Source organism: Pteropus alecto, unplaced genomic scaffold, assembly GCF_000325575.1.
Source record: "Pteropus alecto unplaced genomic scaffold, ASM32557v1 scaffold94, whole genome shotgun sequence".
Classification (NCBI taxonomy): Eukaryota; Metazoa; Chordata; class Mammalia; order Chiroptera; family Pteropodidae; genus Pteropus; species Pteropus alecto.
The window spans coordinates 11,126,270-11,145,794 of record NW_006437736.1 but is presented as its reverse complement, the minus strand read 5'-3'; the positions used below and the strand labels follow the sequence as shown (position 1 = coordinate 11,145,794).

General features: G+C 35.5%; 1 protein-coding gene, 1 non-coding gene and 1 pseudogene across 3 annotated transcripts in view; 1 reads left to right on the top strand and 2 right to left on the bottom strand.

The window, feature by feature from the left end:
* Positions 1 to 15,811, bottom strand: part of CDK17 (cyclin dependent kinase 17) — an 87,701-nt gene extending 71,890 nt beyond the window's left edge. The window contains exon 1 of one of the 2 annotated variants that reach the window (XM_006914590.2): positions 15,217 to 15,811. The gene's annotated coding sequence lies outside the window, so the exon portion shown is untranslated. The remainder of the gene's footprint in view (positions 1 to 15,216) is intronic. The other variant, XM_015591482.2, reaches the window with a different exon arrangement.
* LOC112481986 lies at positions 3,485 to 3,603 on the top strand (annotated as a pseudogene).
* Positions 4,956 to 5,058, bottom strand: LOC112481962. Its single transcript, XR_003047138.1, has one exon. It is a non-coding gene; the product is annotated as a U6 spliceosomal RNA (small nuclear RNA).
* Positions 15,812 to 19,525: the final 3,714 nt, after the last annotated feature.

Here is a 19,525-nt window from a genome sequence, read left to right as displayed (position 1 = left end):
AAGTTATTTTTGGTAGTATTTTCCAGGAGCTAATATTCCATACTACTAGTTCCCCAAATGTGTTAAAATTCAATTCAGCAATACTAATTTTATCACAAGTAGGATAAGGAAAATATCGATACCTTTATAAAAGGTTATAAGAAATAAGAAATCATCACCCCACATTAGGCAGCACCTGCTGACACTACTGGTTTCAGTTTCTTCAGGAGTTAAAACAGCTAACTGGCCCACTAATTAAAATTCTAAATAATACCAAGCAAAGAGCTTACTAATATCAGAGGGGTCATTAAACCAGTAAAGAGTTCTAAAGAAGATAGGAGATAAATTACAGACAGGTTTACAATCTAAGCGGGAAACCTGGAGAAGGAAAAAAAATGAATATATAAATAACCTACAACACTAATAATCAATAGAAGAAAAAATACTGCTAAATATATTCTAATTGAATAGTGAAAAAAAAATTAAAGGAGTTTTCATTACTGTGAAATTATTTTTAAACCATAATTTGGAATTAAGACACAATGAAATGCTGAATACATTTTCCAGAAAGTTGAGATTTCTTATCCATCACGAATAAATACATAAACATTTCTTTTCCCACAAATCATTTAAAGCACCCATAAAGCCACAGGCCTGCTTATACCAGAGGAATTTGAAAGAAAAGGTTAAACATTTAAAATGCCTCAATGATTGGGAAGGAGGATTCAAATTTTTAAGATTTAACTGTAAAAAAGGAAACCACAAGTACTGGAAGAAAATATAAAAGAATTCCTTTATAACCTTGGAGTGAAGACTTTTCTAACTATATTTCAAAATACAGAAATGTAAAAGAATATATTATACCACCATATAAAAAGGAATATTTATGCATAAAAAATAATCTAAATATATATTATAATATATATGACATAAATATTATAATATATACATATTACAAAGGGCCTATGAAGAACTTCTGAAACCAAGAAGAAAATGACCAACAATCTAATAGAAAAATAAACAAAGAACATGAGAGTTCACAGAAGGTGGGGAATAAAAGTACAAATGCCCATTAAATATATGAAAAAATACTTAACGTCATTCATAATGAGAGAAATAACAATAGTCTGAGTTATACCAGTTCTCATCTATCAAAGTGGAAGAATTCCAAAAGTCTGACAACACATTCAGCTGGTCAGGCTATAGGAAAACAAGCTTCTCACATTCAGGTTGCAGTACAAAACAGCAATTTGGCTATATCTACAGACTTACAGAAGCATCTATCTTTTTTAAATAAATGTTTTATTTTATAATAGTTTTAGATTTACAGAAAAATTGCAAAGAGAGTACAGAGTTACCCTATACCACACTCCTAGTTTCTGCTATTAAGTATGGTGTATTAGTATGGTATGTTTGTCACAATCAATGAACCAAAACTGATTATAATAAACTAAAGTCCATTCTTTAGATTACTTTAGTTTTTACCTAATGCTCTTTTTCTCTTCCAGAATCCCATCCAGTATACCACGTTATAGTATAATTGTGTCTTCTTAGTCTCGTCTTAACTATCAGTTTCTCAGACTTCCTGTTTCAGATGACCTTGATGCTTTGGTACTGTTTACGATTTTGTAGAATATCCCTCAATTGGGATTTGTCTAATGTTCTTCTCATTATTAGACTAGAGTTATGGTTTTTTGGGAAGAAGATTGTACAGGTGACATGACATTCTTATCACTTCATACTATCAACATGATTTATAACTATTAAAGTTAACTCTCAGACTGCTCAGGCTGCTATAACGAAATACCTTAGACTGGATAGCTTATGAACAACAGAAATTTATTCCTGGCAGTTCCAAAGGCTGGGAAGTCTAAGATCAAGGCCCCTGCAGATTCCATGTCTGGTGAGAGCCCACTTCCTAATTCGAAGACTGCTTTCTTTTTTCACTGAGTCCTCACATGGCAGAAGGGAGGAGAGAGCTCTCTGGGGTCTCTTATAAGGACACCAATCCCATTCATGAGGGCTCACCCTCATGTAGAAGCACCTCCCAAAGGTTCCACCTCTAAATACTATCAGACTGGGGATTAGGTTTCAAATTTTGGGGGGAAATAAACATTTGTTCTATAGGGTCAATACTACATATTTATGTTTATAGTATTTTGAGTATATTTACAGTCTTTCTAATGTATATAAAAAGCCCTATTTTTCCTCTCCTTAAATGGAGAGTTATGTCACACCTCCTTGAAAGCTGCATATCTACATAAATTATTTGGAATTATTCCGCACAGAAGATTTGTCTATTCTCCCCGTTTATTTATATCAGTATGGATTCATGGATATTATATTCAAATTATAATCCAACACTATTTTATTTTGTTGCTCAAATTATTCTAGTATGAGCCATTGGAAGCTCTTTCAGTTGTCTCCTCTGTCCCTTTTATATACCTTAGTCTGTTTTTTGAGTACTTCCTTACTTTACAGCATTATAAGATGCTCCAGGTTCACCTTATACATTACTTCCTGTCCCAGTCCTGGACTCAGCCATTTCTTCAAGAAGCCCCAGTTCCTTTTATGGGATAATGGTATTAGAAACTAAGATCTGGGCACTAGGTGTGCTCACTGCTACTTGGAGTGTCATTTCTTCAAGGCCCTCTCAGCTGTCAAAGCAAGGAAATATGTGTGTAAAGAAACATTTACAGATTGACCTAAAGACCTTTATTCTTAGAATATAAATCACCCACTTCATGCAAGTACAAAATGTTATATGCATGTTACTCATTTGACAATGTTTAATAGCAAAAGGTAGGAAATAACCCAAGTGCCCACACAGGACTGAGTGACTAAACTATCTTGTATCCATGGAAGTGCTTTTCAGCTATTAAAAATAAAGGAAGATATTTATCTAGATTTGGAAAAATCTCCAAAATAAAATATACATTTATTTGTTTATATCTGCAAAGAAAACACTGAAAGAATACAGAGAAGAAATGTCTGCCTATAAAAGGTACGGGAAGAAAAACAGGAAGGAGAGAGCAAAGGAGAAAATGAGACTTTTCTGTGCATCTCTCTCCACGTACTTCTGAGTTTTTAATCATATTACCTACTCAAAAATTAAATTAAATTTTTATTTTTTTAAATTTTCTTTCCCCTCTTTAGTTCCCGCCCCTCTCCTCTCCTGACCTACAGATGTTGCCGTCTCCCCTGAAGAACTGGATCTCTGAAGGCGGGGCATCTCCTCCCATGTGCTCATGGCGCCCCCATGGCCTGGCACATCCCCTTAAGTTTAATTTTTAAAAAGAATTTAAAATGCCTACAAAAGTGGAAAGATTTGAAAGGTTCAAATTAAGAAAGGGGGGAGATAATCATTCTGAAGAGTAAATATTATGAGACAAGATAACACTAACTTAATAATTTTATGCATCAAAAATTCTTTGCAATCTTTAGTAAAACGAAAGTACTTTAAGTCAAACTTAGTTAACTTTAAAGTAGTAAAATGCACTATAGAGTCTACGGCCATGCCACCCTGAACAAGCCAGATCCCATCTGATCTCGGAAGCTAGGCAGGGTCGGGCCTGGTTAGTACTTGGATGGGAGAGCACCTAGGAATCCCAGGTGCTGTAGACGTAAAAAATAAAAAATAAAAAGTAAGGGATTGTAAGCTGATAAGGTCCTTGCAATCTATGAGGTTAACCAAGGGTTGCCTCACTTAAAAAAATATTAAAAAAAAAGAGCTAGAAAAAAAATAAAATGTGCTATAGCTGCTAAAATTAGCCTATTTCTAAACCTGTATAATAACTGAATTACTATTAAATTGATAGTGTTGTATGACCACCTGCATTATTTGCAGAGGCACAATATTTCTATTCTTGATTGGTATGATAACATTCACAGTTAAATAAAAAGATCTATTATTTCTATTTGCTATAATTTTACTAGTTTTAACTCTTATTTCCTCCAACAAAATGGTAAAAGTAATTTCTAATATATGAAAACATGCCTTGTTGGAAGATAATGGCAGAAGGTTTGCAACATTTCCAAGTGCTACTAAGAGACAGTAAAATAAGTTTCATGTCTCTGAGGTGAATCAAACCATTTTTTTTAGCATTCCCAATGTAGGAAAGCAATCCTTTGAGGCCACTTCTGAAACAATCAACATATTACAAAAGGCTGCCCATTCGACACTAAATAACACATTTGTAGCTGTTCATAAAACTCTTCCAATGGCTTCACTGTATAAAAGATATTACGCCTTAAAAATGTTCAAAAACTCAATTTCATAGGTGAATAAGATCCAAACTCCTTACTGGTATACCTTTCATTTTGATCTCATTTCCTACCACTACCACCACAAGCAACCTCTATTACTCTATTTCTACTACAGAGAAATATTTAATAGGGTGGTGGAGAATAAAAATCATTTTAAAGAATATAAATCTTTTTTCATACATCCTTTCTACATATTTCTCTCCTATCCTCGGAAGTGTTTCTCTTCTTCATTCCTCTTGTTTTAAAGCTAATTATCTTTAGCATCACCTCCTCTGAGAAATCTACCTGACTAAATGTCACTCCTTCCTTCTCTTCAGGACAACTATTAAGTCCACTTTTGGTGATGAATGAATACAAAAATGGATAAAACCTATCATAAGTTCCCTAATTTTTACTGAGATGCTCTTTACATGGTACAACCCGAACAACGAGTAAATATAAGTTTACCCTGATTCCTGATTGAACTCTTAGAGATGTGCTGACATATCTAAAGTTGAACTTTTACAGTAAAGAGACCAGTTTTGAAGAAAAAAAAAAAGACATCTATTTCTACCTTCCTGTATGCTTGTCATTTGCAAAAGAATAAAAACATATACTATCAAAATTATGGAGAGAAAAAAATTGAGTGTCTTGCCATACTAGATACTAAGGTATATTATAAAGTAGTGATAATTAAAATAAGCTAGAGCTAATATAATAAATGGATCACCAAAACAAATTCTCTCTTCATGAATTTGTGTGTTATCCATGTACAGAGGTCATGCTAATCTTTGTATTACAATCTTTTTGTATATGTGCTGCCAAAGCAAGCACAGATTATCTCAAATTAATATATATAGCCTATATATATCAATTTGACATCAAATGAAAACATCATGAAATAATAAAAACAAGAAGTTGTCAAGTTCAAAGAATGATAACAGTCTCCTCAGCAATTTGAGGGAAAAATACAGAGAAAGAAAAAAAAAAATCCCAGCAAAGAAATTCAAATACAAGCAACGACATCTTTTGACAAATTATCAAAAGCAAATGCCTTAAATACTAGTATCACTAAAAACAGATGTGGCACATTACTAGTGGCACTGGTACAAAAGACTTTACCAGAAAAGGTTCATAGGCTTTGATCTGGGAATTCCACTTCTGTATATCTACTCTAAAGAAATGTAAAATGATGGTAGGAAGCATGGTATGTCAGATGCTAGAGTTTGTCGCAGCAAAATTTAAAGTAGCGTAAAATGAAAAGTAATAAATAATTATCAACCGCTATGAAATGGTTAACTTTTTTTGATAGTCTGATGCAACCAATGAAAATGATAACCATAAGAATTATTTGGTACCATAAAAATAAAAACTTTTTACATTATAAAAAATATTAAATTCTATATATGAAAAAAAGACAAAAGGAATATTTAAAGATAATAACCATTGCTAGGGAATTTAGATTATGGTCTGTTTTCTACATTATCATATTCTTATATTTTAAAATAATTTTTAAAAACATAATAATTGAGACTATACAGATAGAAAACAGTAAGATACTGGTAATAAACTATTAAAGTAATTAAATGAGAAGGCCATTAAAGTGAAGTTGTTCTAACTTGGTAACCTTCATAAGCAAACCAAAACCCTAAGCCAATGCACTTGAATCTGAGAAAATAAAACTTAAGAACAACCAATCACAAACAGCCAATTAAATTTTCCCAAATAAGGCAACTGCTTAAGCTATAGCCAATCAAATAATTTCCTTGCTTTGCTTCCACATCTTCTCTATAAACACCCCCCACCCCCACCCTGGCTCCTATTGGTGAACCACTCTTAACAATCTTTGGTTTGGCAATGACTGACTGAAATTGATGTATGCTCAAATAAACTTGAAATTTCTAATGTGCTTCAGTTTATCTTTCAACAAAACAAACTAAAAAAGCAAGACCAAAGCATTCACTAAAGGGATAAAAAATAAATAATTGGAACAGAAGACTTTTATATATAAACTTAAGAAAACTCCCCAAAACATAACAAAACAAAAAATTCAAAATTGAATAAAATAGGAGACAAAATAAGATGGAATGATGGAAAGTTTTCATTATTTACTTTTACTTTAAATTTAATTTATATGAGTGGTTCCTCCCCTTAACAGTATGCTTAGAACTACTGGTATACCTTTCATTTTGATCTCCATGGAGTAGTTCTAAAACCCAAGAATTGCCTAATTAAAATCTCAGAGATTCCAGTTCAGTTGTTCTGGGATAGAGCTTGAGATTTTAGATACACACACATACACACACACTCACACACATCTACCTTTTTTTTTTTTTTAATCACCAAGAGTACTTCTGAAGTTCAGGTTAAGGCCACTGACTAGAAGAATATAAGATAAAAAACAAAAATATAAGATAATGAGTAGTAAGCATTCAAGCAAATTTTATGACAAAAGATGAAATGAGAAACCAGTCTCTTCTTTTAATGAATATTATATGGACTATTATTCTGACTTCAGAAAACCTGAGTCATATACAAAAGTATTAAACAAGGAAAGCAAATACAGTCTCAACCGTTAAGATGTCAAACAAGTGGTACAACACAGATCTTAAGAAGGAGAACAGACAGGACAAACACAAGAAAAATTTGGTTGGCCCTATGTTGAAAAGCATATCAATGTGCTCATTAGGAAGATTATGATAGCTTTGTTTCTAATTGGTTATTAGAAGAAACAATGAATATCCAACATCATTTAGTCCACTAGTCTATACTATCCCTCTCCCTCCTTTATACCTAAAAGATGAAACATACAACCATCCATTAATAACACTAACTCACTAAAACGTTGACACTCAGATTCCATGAGAATGGGAAGCATATTAGAAAATCTAGGAAGTATGTATAGTTTTAAAGGCCAGAGAGATGATTTTAATTCAATTGTCCTTGTGAATCACTTATTTAGACATTCATCAACCTGAAGGAATCAATCAGCTTAACAATTTTAGTACCATTACCAACAGTTCTTCCCTTTACATTAAAGAGTACAAACAAAAATAATTGCTTACTCTGAGTGCTAAGTTCAAGGTACTCAGCAAAGTGCTTTATACATATCATTTCATTTAATTCCCACTTCATCTATTCTAGCATTTCAAAATTTTATAGAAGAAACTGACTCTGAAGAGTTTAATTAGCTCAAGAGCACATGGTTCTCATTTGTTACGGAAGCGGTCTTTATGGGGGGAAAATAAAAGTAACCAATCCTAAACTTTATACAATAGAAATGAGAGTTGCATATTTTTTTGAAATCAATTGTACCTAAAAAGAAAAAAAAAAAATGTCAACCATTTCTTCTTGGGGAAAAAAGGGATCAGGAGAAAATAGAAATGTAAATAATATTTGGAGAAGGTGGAAGGGCAAAAATCCATGCTCACGAATAAAAATTACTGCAATATGCAATGCTGACTCCACTGTTCCTGAAGTGGTAAAATGTGGGTAAATAAAATATAATCTTGAAAATTTAACTAATGTAAATTTTTTTGTTTTAATACCATATATAATAAGTCGAGAAATATGAAAAAAGCACCAAATTTCACAAATTATAAAAATTCATTTTTAAATGTCACATCTCAAATAAGATGTTATCAAGGCATATCTGATTTCTAAAATAAACCTAGTTCTTGTGATACACATACTATAACAGAGGTATAATTTAAAACTCAATTAAGAAACCTCAATAAAATGTCTTTAATTTTAAAAGGAAGCCATATAAAACAGTTTTTATTTAATTTCAGTAATCCCAATGAAAACAAAGCTCCTGGTCAACTGTATACATAAACTATCAAGGTAAGAGGAATGCGCTGTTTCATCCATTTGAGTGTAATTCTGTACTTCAGTAAATGCATTTAAGCCTAGTACAATAGAGCTAAAGAGATGGATTTCATTAAGGATAAAATTTTATCACTTAAACCAAATTTGACTCTTGATATTGACTAATGTTTTGAGATCTCTGAAAGTAGTGTTTTATTTACATATAGATTTGTAATTTTATATTTCCAATTTATCTAAACTATAAAGTTATTATAATTCACATGTAATTAAAATGGAGCAATAATGCCAAGTTAATCACCCCTCCAAGTTGGCCTACAAACTGCTTCCAGATTACTCTCACACAAATACTGCCTATAAATAGCTCCAATACTCAAAACTTTTGATGGTTCGTTATTATCTATTGTATTAAAATTAACTCTTAGCTTTTTCTAGGTCATGACTAATCTGATCCTAATTTACTAATCCAGTGTTGTTTCTCGTAATCTCATCAATTCGTACACTCAATTAAACAATAAAAAAATTGAGAGGAATACCAAAATTTATAAAGTATGGTCCCTCTGAAGCACAAAGCCAGCCAAGATGGAAGAGATTTGTAAATAATTATAATGCAATGTATTCAGTACTATAGTAGATATAAATACGATAGCAGAATCACCGTAACTCTGCCAGAATGGATCAAAGAAGACTTCAGAGGAAGTGACATTTCCTCAAAAATGAGAATTTCTCTCCAAGTGTCACAGCACTCTAACATCAACACAACAGTTTCCTCATCTTTGTATACTAGCACTGACCGTAGTGCAGAACAGGCAGGGTACTTCAGACATGGATGAATGGATGGATATCCGGAAGGAATGAAAGGAGAGAAGGAAGGTGGGAGGGAGACAGGGTTGACAGAGGGATAAAAAGACAGACACATATATAAAGAAAGGATGAATAATTTTTAGATTAAAATCGGGGCAAAATTGGTAGTAGTAATTAGAATAATTAGACGGAATGCCTCAGATGAGGCATTCCAAAACTCTAATATATGAAAATAACAACAGGAAAAGATAAACCTAAAAGACATTTAGAAAATAAAATTAACAAGATTTGGTGTAACTGACTGGACTAAGGGGAGGGGGAATACAGTAGAAAAACATAAGAAACTGCAAAATGTTTCAGCGTAAGTGACTAGGCTGGTGGTGGTTCATTCCCTGTGACTGGAAATGGAGCTAGGAACAATGAAAGAGTTCAGCTCAGGTACAGAAGCGCTAAGAAGCAACATCTGGGAAGTAGCTAGAGAGGAACTCAGAAAAAGGTCTGGATTAGAAATAAAGATGAGATCATTAGCATTTAGGTGATAGGAACAAAGCACAAAATATGAATGAGACTGTCCAAGGAACATGTAAGACATAAGAAGAGAGCCCAGCACAGAATATTACAGACAACCAATATTGCTATTATTTCCCTGTTATAATACCTCATTAGATTATATTTTTATAATATGTATGATGGCTAACACAATGCCGAGGACACAACGAATGCTTTAAAAGTACTTACTTACATCCCTGAATTAACTGGAAAATCAAATTCATTAAGTAAAATAAAGCCGTAAAGGATCATTTCTTAAAAATAATTCAATAAAGGGCTAATCTCTGCTTAAGAAATCCAAAATTTACTTCAAAAGCCAATGAAAAGCTCTCTTCCCACCAGAAAAAGCAGTACAACTTAGAAAGTAAAATATTAAAATATGTAATTGTGTTATACTTCAAAAAAGTCTATTTTAAAATATATATATTAACTAATTTAAAGAATAATGCTTCTAAATTTGGAGTGTTAAAAAGAGCCTCAATGTTGTTACCTAATAATTTTCCACAAATATTATCAATTTTACCAGTTTATGTTATTTAACATTTACATTAATAACAAATATTAACCATCAGTAAGAATAGCAGTATTACATATATCATTTAAAAACAGAATGAGTTAACCTAGAATATAGTGAAAGAAAAATTATTCTTGGGTTCTTTTTCCATTTTTTACAAATACGCATACAAAATTTAGAGTATTCTTGAGAGCATTTACACTAACGAGAGCGTAAACAGAAACAAGAATGTACTAGTAAAAAGCTGACAAACTTTTTAAAATTTTTACAGCAACAAAAAAACAAATCTTTCATTGTTTTTCACTTTAATGGACTTCTATCAAGTCAAGTCAATAAAATTTCCTGTTCTTTAAATATGAACAGGAGATAAAATATATATCAACAATACTAATTTGCAATTTTCATATCATAAGGGTTGGTCTTCAATATAAAAAGTTACAACCAAAAATTTACCTTCTGGTCTGATATTTCCATTTTTCAGTAGTATGTAGCCACATATCAATAAAAACACAAGATCAAAATTTACACTTTACTTGGTTAAAATAAGCAATACCAAAACCAAAAACCAACAGGCAATTACACCAGTGTATATATAGTTATAGTCTATATCTATATATACTATATATATACACATACATATGTGTATATATATAGTATATATAGATACAAAACTTATCTACTTTAAGCAAAATTTTCAACCAATACTGAAACAACCTACAGAGCATGCATGTGGGCTGTCTTCCCTTTTATGGCATATGCTCAAATAAAGCAAACTAATTTTAACACATGTAAAATCAAAATAAATAAGCAAACATATAAGTAAAAATGAAAGTAAATATACTTGTATCACAAGGCCAAGTATATATACATATGTATATTTTTTGCTATTCGGCACCCATATTCATTTTACTTTATGCCTCAAGAACTCTAATTGATAAATCCATGATTAAAAATAAATTTACAAGTATTTTAAACCTTCTTAGCATCTTAATTTTAATTCAGCTATAAATGTCCTCCCTAATACATTTTGTATTTTTTATGAAATAAAACTAATTCAATGAAATTTGAATCTAATTTTGACGAACTTTTTAATTTACCACTTTTTAGACACTCAACACTGACTTTTTAACATCACAAACCCATGGAGACAGTGTAACGTAGTGGTTTGAATGCCTAAATAGCAATTTTCACCCTAGAGGTAGAACCCTGGAGATAATTACTTAACCTAAGGCCTCTGTTTCCTCATTTGAAAAACAGGCACAATATCTACAGGATAGAGTTATTGTGAAGATTTAACAAGTCAACACTTGGCATATACCTAGCAAAATAGGTATTAAGTTTAATTTCTTCCACATAGTTTTTATCAAAATATATTATAACAAGAAGCCTTAGAGAAGCAAGATAATTTTCTCTCATCCCAATGTACCATGGGGATCTGTAAATCTACCATCTCGAATACAGTATTCAACACTTCTCTGGTGGTCTAGTGGCTAGAATTCAGCGCTCTCTCCCTCATATACAGTATTCAGTATCATATGTTACTGCAGAACATATTTATAGTAGCACCCCACCTATTAGATTTACTGGTAGATGTCTACTGATTTTCCAATTTGGCCAACAGAGAGAGGAAAACATTCTAGGAAAGGTAAGCTACTCTTAGATGTATTCAGAACATTTTTCTGGCCTTTGGCAATTCCTCTTTCCAATTTTGCAAATATCAAAGTAATTACCAAGTAAAAAGCCTGGTAACAAAATAAATGACAAAGAATCCACTAAGGACAGTAAGAATTCTTGACTTAATATTGTAAATGTTTCATAGAATTTTTTTTAAAAACTAGTCTAATAGGTCCTCTTCCCACCTGTTCAAAGAAATTACCAACATTATAGGTTGAAGGCTAGAAGCTATACTAGGTTTTTCTATTGTAGGCAGTTTTTACCTCACAAAAACTAAGAAAAGCTCATTTTTAAATGTCATAACCTATTTTTATCTTCATTTAAAATGCAAAATGCCATAATCAGTTTATAAAATGCCCTTTAAATAACTCTTTCCTACGTAAAAATGTAAGCAAAAATGTCATTCGAAATTCAAAGATCATAAAATTATTCTTCCTTCACATAGGAAAGGAGGCAAATTTTTAAATCAATAAAATACTCTAAAGAATATGTTTATAAGCTGGATTTGACATATAGTTTTTTACAACACAACAATAAATTCATTAAGTAATTATCCACCGTGGAAGTACAAAAGCTATATGAAAGAATGCCATGACATGATGCTGTAATTTTTGCACACTAGAGAACAGTAATAACGATTCAAAATGTAATGCCTTATAAATATTCAGCACTGCTTGACAATAACGAGGAAAATACAAAGGCAAAAATTTTGTTTTCACAGATTTTTTTTTTAATATTAAGGGACATCACCATCTTCACTACTGAGTATCTATCTCAGGTGCCATAATAGCTTCCATTGTTCACAATGAAATATCTGCAGTTTTTTAGTTCTATTTCACTAGCAAAAGGAAAGGAGGTAAATATTGCTGAGGGGAAAAAAAAACAAAAACCTTGCCAAAATAAAGTATTTTATAGGCTATCTCTTTCCACTGTAATTGTAGGAGTGAACCAATTTTGAAAACTAAAGATCAACATATACATTAAAATCTGCTTGGTCAACACAGCTATTCTGTGCTACAGAGAAAATAAAATTTAATTTTTCTATTTTTCATAAAATCAATGATTTATTAGAATGAGATTACTGGAATACAAAGCTACCATACATTGCATCAATTCTTCCAACTTCATCTTTCCATACTACCAGCTTTCTTTTCCCGCTGGTAACCAGAGTACATTTGGCAAGCTGCACTATTTCAAATACCTAACACTAAAAGTTACTTTTTTGGGCCTGAATCCAAAGATGAGAATTACACATTTTATAGAAGCTTCTTTTAGTAATAGGCAAATTAGGATATTAACAAGACTTTAATTCTTCATATATTTTTTCTGATTATAAAAGTAATGTGAAAATTTGAGAAATAAAGAATATATATTTTTATTCGCCCATAATTCACACCACCCAGAAATCTTTGTTAACTTTTTGGTAGATTTCCTTCCAGTGAGAATTAAATTTTGCTTATCTAATTAGACACTAATAAACATGCAGAAAAAAGTCAAGGTATCTTCAATACGGTCTTTTGATAAATGTTATAAAAACATCAATTATTAATATGACGTGTTAATTTCACAAAGACATTCAAAATATGTTCAGTGGTAAGGGGGGAGAGGAGGAATAAGGTAGGAAGTCTCAGAATTTAGAGATTGGTTCCTAAAGGGAAATCTCTTTGACAGTTTTTACAGTGTCCACATTTTAATGGTAGCAAGCAGCAAAGTATGACTGTTCTTACACAACAATATCAACAGTAACATCCCAATATCAAATAGGCTTTACTTTTATTTTCTTCCATTCGTATTTCAATGTTTGTATATTCACTGTAAAAAAAAATGACATATTTGCATAGTACTTCTAAAATAGCTAAAATTCAAAGGCTCGGCTATTTTCTTTGAAGTCCACCATGTAAATTGTTAGTGTTTCTGGCCTATGAGATAGTTTACCAGATAAAAGGAGAGCACTTTTTATATTCCAATATTCTCTGTTATAACACAAAACCAGGAATATTCCTTAATACTGCCACTTTTTTTCTTTTGTTCCAACTGTTTATGGAACACTGTTAGAATTACAGACGTTAGAATTACAAAGACTAAAATAATTTCAACCAAACAACATCCTAACATTTAATAAGCTAGTGAGTCTCATAAAAGAACAAAATCAATGACATTACGACTAGCTAATTTTTTTCTTAAAATTTGGTTGAACCTCTAGCTTCAAGGGAGGATTTCCTCTACTCAAGGCATTAATCTCTTAAGATCCCATTCATTTTCTTCTGCCCAATGGTTAACAAAATAAGTCTAAAATATAGTAATTCAGATTTGTTACTCTGATCTTACACAAGGGCCTCTTCAAAGAAATCCTTCAAGAAATAGGCAAAGTTTAAGGAAAGAATTGTCTGTCTTTAAGTCAAGCACTTCCTGATAAGTGACAGGAGGTCTAGCTGCTAGGAATACACACTTTGCTGACCCTAGAAATGGACAAAACTCCAAACAAAATTGGTCACTTTTGTATCTAGAAAATTAATATGGCTAACTAAAGAAGGTGATAAGCCACGATCAACGACGTGTCTTTGGTGGACATATTAATGTAAAGGACGAGAGCCACAGATTTCAGCTAAATGGTTTTGCCCTTTTTGAAGAAGAAAAGCTAATTGTTAATGGCCACGTGACATTACAAGATCCCAAAAAGGAAGGGGTGGGAGGAAGAGAGAAGAGTTCAAGGCAGTTCAGGGTCAGAACAAGCTCAGGCATCCTGTCATTAGCAAACGTTCTCCAAGCTGAAGACAAAATACTGCTTACCCGAAAAGGAGTGGGTGAAAAGTAGGGGAAGAACTAGGGGAAAACCACAGGAGAGCCAATGTGGCAGCGAGGTGATGAGAGGGAGGCAATCTGGAGCTATCCAGCTGAGTTGGGGAGCAAAAGCATTGGGCACAAAAACGCTGAGAAAAGCGACGGCGACGGAGACAATACTTGGCAGCCCCCTGTTTCCCCCCTCCCCCTCGGTTCCTTGGGTTTCCCACATTCCCTCCACCTCTGCTGTTGACCAACACCCGGGTGTGACCCGCCAGCGGGAGGTTGCCCTGATCTTTGTCTCGGCCCACGCCCCACGCGAGGGCTGCTCCTCCCCCTCCTGCTCGGCGCTCCCCACCCGCGCACACCCCCGGCGTCTCCAAGGAGCTAGAAGCGCCGCGGTCGCCGCCCCCTTGCCCACCTCCCACGGACCTTTCCCCTCCGAGCTTCGCTGCCCGCGCCTGCAGTTCCACCCCCGCTGAGAGACCTTTGTGTCTCGGGGGACTTTCAGCCTCTTCCCCTTCCTCGGCCCCGAGGGAGACCGGCCTTTCCCCGGAGACCAAAACGGCAGCGAGCACCGGAGGCGGCGGCGGCGGCGGCTGGAGGCGCCTCCCGCGAAGGAGCCCGACGGACGCCCACACCCCCCCCCCTCCCCGGAAATGCCCCGATGCCTCACACGCTTAGCCCCCGGCGCCGCGTCTCCCTCTCTGAACTTCCCGGCCGGGCCCGAGCCTCCAGCGCTCCAGCCCGCTGCCCGCCCCGACCCTCCATCCCGAACACCCTCCCCGCCTGGGGCTGGCCGGGCGGCAGGGAAAGCCTCGCGCCCACGCCTGCCGCCAACTCACCAGCAAGTGCGGGGGCCGCGTCCCGCGGCGAGGCGAGGCGCGGGGGGTAAAGCGGCTCCGCCGACGCCCGCGGCGACCGGATGCAGGTCCGGGTCCCAGCAGCTGGCAGACCCGAGGCGCCTCCGAGGCACAGGCCTCCGCCGCCGCAGCCGCCTTCCGGCTCTCGCCGAGGGTCCGGAGCCTCCGGGAGGGGCCGCGGGTCCCTCACGCGTTGCCAAGACCCCCGGTCAACATGGCTCCCGGGCCGCCGAGCCGCGCGGGCGGCCCACTAATCCCCTCGGAGGAGCCGGGGCGGGAGAGAGGCGCCGACGCCCGGCTGAGGCGGCCCGGCCGAACGCGGGCTCCTTCTCCGGCGCCGGACCGTGAGGAGCTGCGGAGACCACTGGCGGCCGCTTTCGCTCGCTGCGTGTGCGTCGCTTTCTCACTCGGCGGCTGCAGACTGACGCCTCCGCCTGTTCCCCGGAGGAGAGCGAGCGAGCGAGCGAGCGAGCGAGAAAAAAGACTTATTGAAACGATCCAACCAGCAGCGGCGGCGAAAAGCAACCGGCCACCGGAGCTTTCCCCACCCCCGCCTGAGCTGCTCGCTGGGGGCAGCGCGACCCCTGCCGGCGGCGGCAGAGGGGGCGGGGCCGGCGGGCCAGGGGCGGGGGGCGGGGCCTGGAGGGCGGGGTATCCCCGGGAAACCCCCGGCCCGGAGGAGGGGGCCTGGGTCCATCGTGCCTGCTTTCCCAAGCGGAGGGAGGTGGGTGGGAGGCGTGAGAAGACCCAGCAAGAAGAGTGAGAAGCTTAGGCACTGTCTGTCACAGCGACTCGGGAAGAAATTATTTGAATAATTCAGCCCCTTCATCTGCGTCCCACCCACCCCCAGCAAAACAAAACTCTTACTTAAATTGTCCTAGTAGTTATGTAATTAAGATACCAATGCCACAGTTCACTGGTTTTCTAGAGGGTTGATGTCAAAGGACCCACTCTTGAGTATGTTGATTGCTGCAACTTTTCTCCTTTATTACGTGTGGATGGTGGGTACCAGTGCAGCCGTCATTCCTGAATGCAGCACTTATTCATTTAAACTACAAATTTCTTTATATACTTGGCAATATACTGGGTGCTCAAAGGACTGAGAGTCTAGCTGGATGAAAGTTACTCAATAAACAATTATAAAACTCTGAACTTTATGAGAAGGGAAATAAGGGTGCTATGAGAACAGAGAGGAAATACTGTTACAGTTGCACAGGTTTTGCTTTCTTGAAGGAGGAGGGCTGCAAAGATGTTGGCCCAGTTTCTGTAAATGTTTTTACTTTCTTCTTTTCCAGAGGCTAAAAGCTGTTCAGGGATGAACAGACGAGTGAAAGTGAAGACAAACTGAAGTAATACTGACCCACTTTTTTCCACTAATAAGGATAAAAACATAAAGTAAAAACAAACATAAACGTCCAGAGGGAGATAATGAGAAGACTGAAAAGAAGAGAATGGGGACCGGATGTAGACAACCTAAACAGAAAAAAAATTTTTTTAACCACATAAAAGGCCTGGTGAAGTGAGATATAAATATTTTTCCATTTTAATACCAGGAAATAGACATAATAAATTTTTAATGCAACTTCAAATCACATTATGTTCTAAAGACCTGACAATTATATCCTTGGATTCCTGGATGAATCCTTTCCCCCTAAAATTATGCTTGTTGACTTCTTTCTCTTATTTTGTTGGATAAAGTTAAATGTATCTATTGTAACGTCCAACAATCATACAGTTCAGTCAGACTTCTCCAATGCCTCTAAAGTTACCAGGATCCACAAATTAGCAACATTTGTGCTCTGCACATATTTAACACTTGCTTGTCATACAGAACGCAAATATATAACACAAGCTTTCTTTTCGAACAAATGTGTGTTTTTTAAAAAAGCACTGTCAATAATGCTTTTTAGATTTGTCCAAGTCAAAGAACTTTATAATATAGCAAGAACAAGCATCCTTTTCAGAGGCCTTTTAAAGAGAAAAAAATCGATATCTATATAAGGTCTACTTGTATGTCAAATATTTTTTACATACTTGCTTTTAAAAAAATTGTATGCTTTTTTTAGTCCCTTAGTAAATTGTTAAAAATCATAATAAAAGTGAGTCTACAAAATGGCATTCTAAGTTTCATATCAATATTCCCCTTTCATACCATTAGATTAGAATTATTTCATTAGAGATTAAGATTGTTCTAATTGCCTCATCTAAAGCTGCTCAAGAGCCCCTTTTCCTCTTGCTATATCTTTTATTGCTATAATAAAGATTTTATAATTAGAACTGAGATGATTACTTTATTGATCTATTCTTTTCATCAAAAAATATTTACTGACTGTGCATGGTGTGCCAAGCACTATTCTAGGCACTGAAGATACAGAAAAATGAACACGACAGATGAAGTATTGCCTTCCTGGAACTGTTTTCCAGTGGAAGAAACAGGCAATAAACATATAAATCACTTAAGGAATTAATAAGATAACGTAGAATCATGAAAAATATAATAAAATGGAATGATAATGGATAAGAAATTGGAAGTGGGGAGAAGCAGGGGTATTTTAGGTGGTGAGGTCAGGAAAGTCCTGATGATCAGCAGAGGCTAGAAGCTATGGGTTCTTTCTTTTTATCTCAGTAGATTATTTGATCAATAAAAGATCACATGAAAATAGAAAATGTGGTACATACATACAATGGAATATTTTTCAGCCATTAAAAAGAAGAAGGTGGTACAACAACATGGATGAACCTCAAGAACATTATGCTATGTAAAGTAAGCCAGTCACAGAAGTCAACAAATATTGTATGATTCCATTTATGTGAAGTATCCCAAATAGTCTAACTCAGAAACAGAAAGTAGAAGGGTGATTTATCAGGGGCTGTAGGTTGGGAAAAATGGGAAATTGCTGTTTAGGTATAAGGTTTCAGTTACACAAGATAAATAAGTCCTAGAGATCTGCTGTATAGCACTGTGCCAATAGTTATTGATACTGTACTGTACACTTAAAAATTTGTTAAGAGGGTAGATCTCATCTGTTCTTATCACAATAAAGGAAAAGAAAACAGAAAAAAATTTCATACAATTAAAATAATAGGTGAGTTTATTTACTTTTCTAAATTGATTTAAAATTTATATATCATGTTTTGACATGTTAGTTGACCCTTTCCCTATGTTGTAATATGAACTTTTTTTTAACCTCGTAAAATAAAGTTAAATTATAAAATTACTTAGAGCATTTCTCAAATTGTGGTTACTAGAGATTGCCTAGCGCTTGGTGTGGAAGAAGAGCTGAGAAAGAATTCCACTTGGGAAATGCCCTGTACTTTATCTCCCTTTTGGAGATAATGCACATTTACATATTAAAAGCTCTGAGAAGTTCTGAAATTAATAGTTTTTATAATACAAAAATATATTTTTATATAAATATAATGAAGTTTTTATGCATTTTTTTCCGGTTGAACCAGTGTATCCCAAAACATTTGGACCGTTGAATAGCTTTATCACAGGATGTATATGAAAATATTTAGGGACACATGTGTGCTGATGAGCGCAATTTGGGAAACTGTCCTCTTGAAGCATTAGGCATTTACTATTAAGCTTTGGGAATGGGGGCTCTTGAAGGGGTGAATTTGAAGGTCATTGAACTTTGGACAGAGAGAGTGGAAGGGAACGGAAACAAAAAGTCCTTGCTGTGACTCACTTTGAGAGTGACATAATTTAGGAAACAAAAGTGAAACATATCCAGATAAGACACGGGAAAGAGACAAGGCGGTTTTCAGTTCTCTACATCAGTGGTTCTCAGAAGACAGTCCCTGAACCAGCAGCAGCAATATCACCTGAAAATTTCTTAGAAATGAAAATTCTCAGGCCCCACCCTATACCAACTGGATCAGAAACTCTGGGATGGAGCCTAGCAAACTGTTTTAACGAGTCCTTTAGAATTTTGTTGCACAATAAAGTTTGAGAACCACTGCCCTTTACAACATCAAAACATAACTTTACCTATTTACAAAACAATTTTCCATATGTCTGAATTGCTGAACCATTTCCAATTGTTAATACTTGCAAAAAAATTTCTCAAGAAATTAGTTAACTTACCAAACAGAGAAAAAACGTTCGTCTAGCTCTATCCCCTATTTTGTTAGGCCAAATCATATAATAAATCTTCTTCTTTTTTCTTTTCTTTTTTTTTTTTTGCAACAAGAGTGAAGCAAGTTAAGCTAAGGGCAGAAATTAACTATCCTCCCCCTAATGTCAAAATAGAAAATAAAACAATTTTATATTTTGCAAAAATGAAAC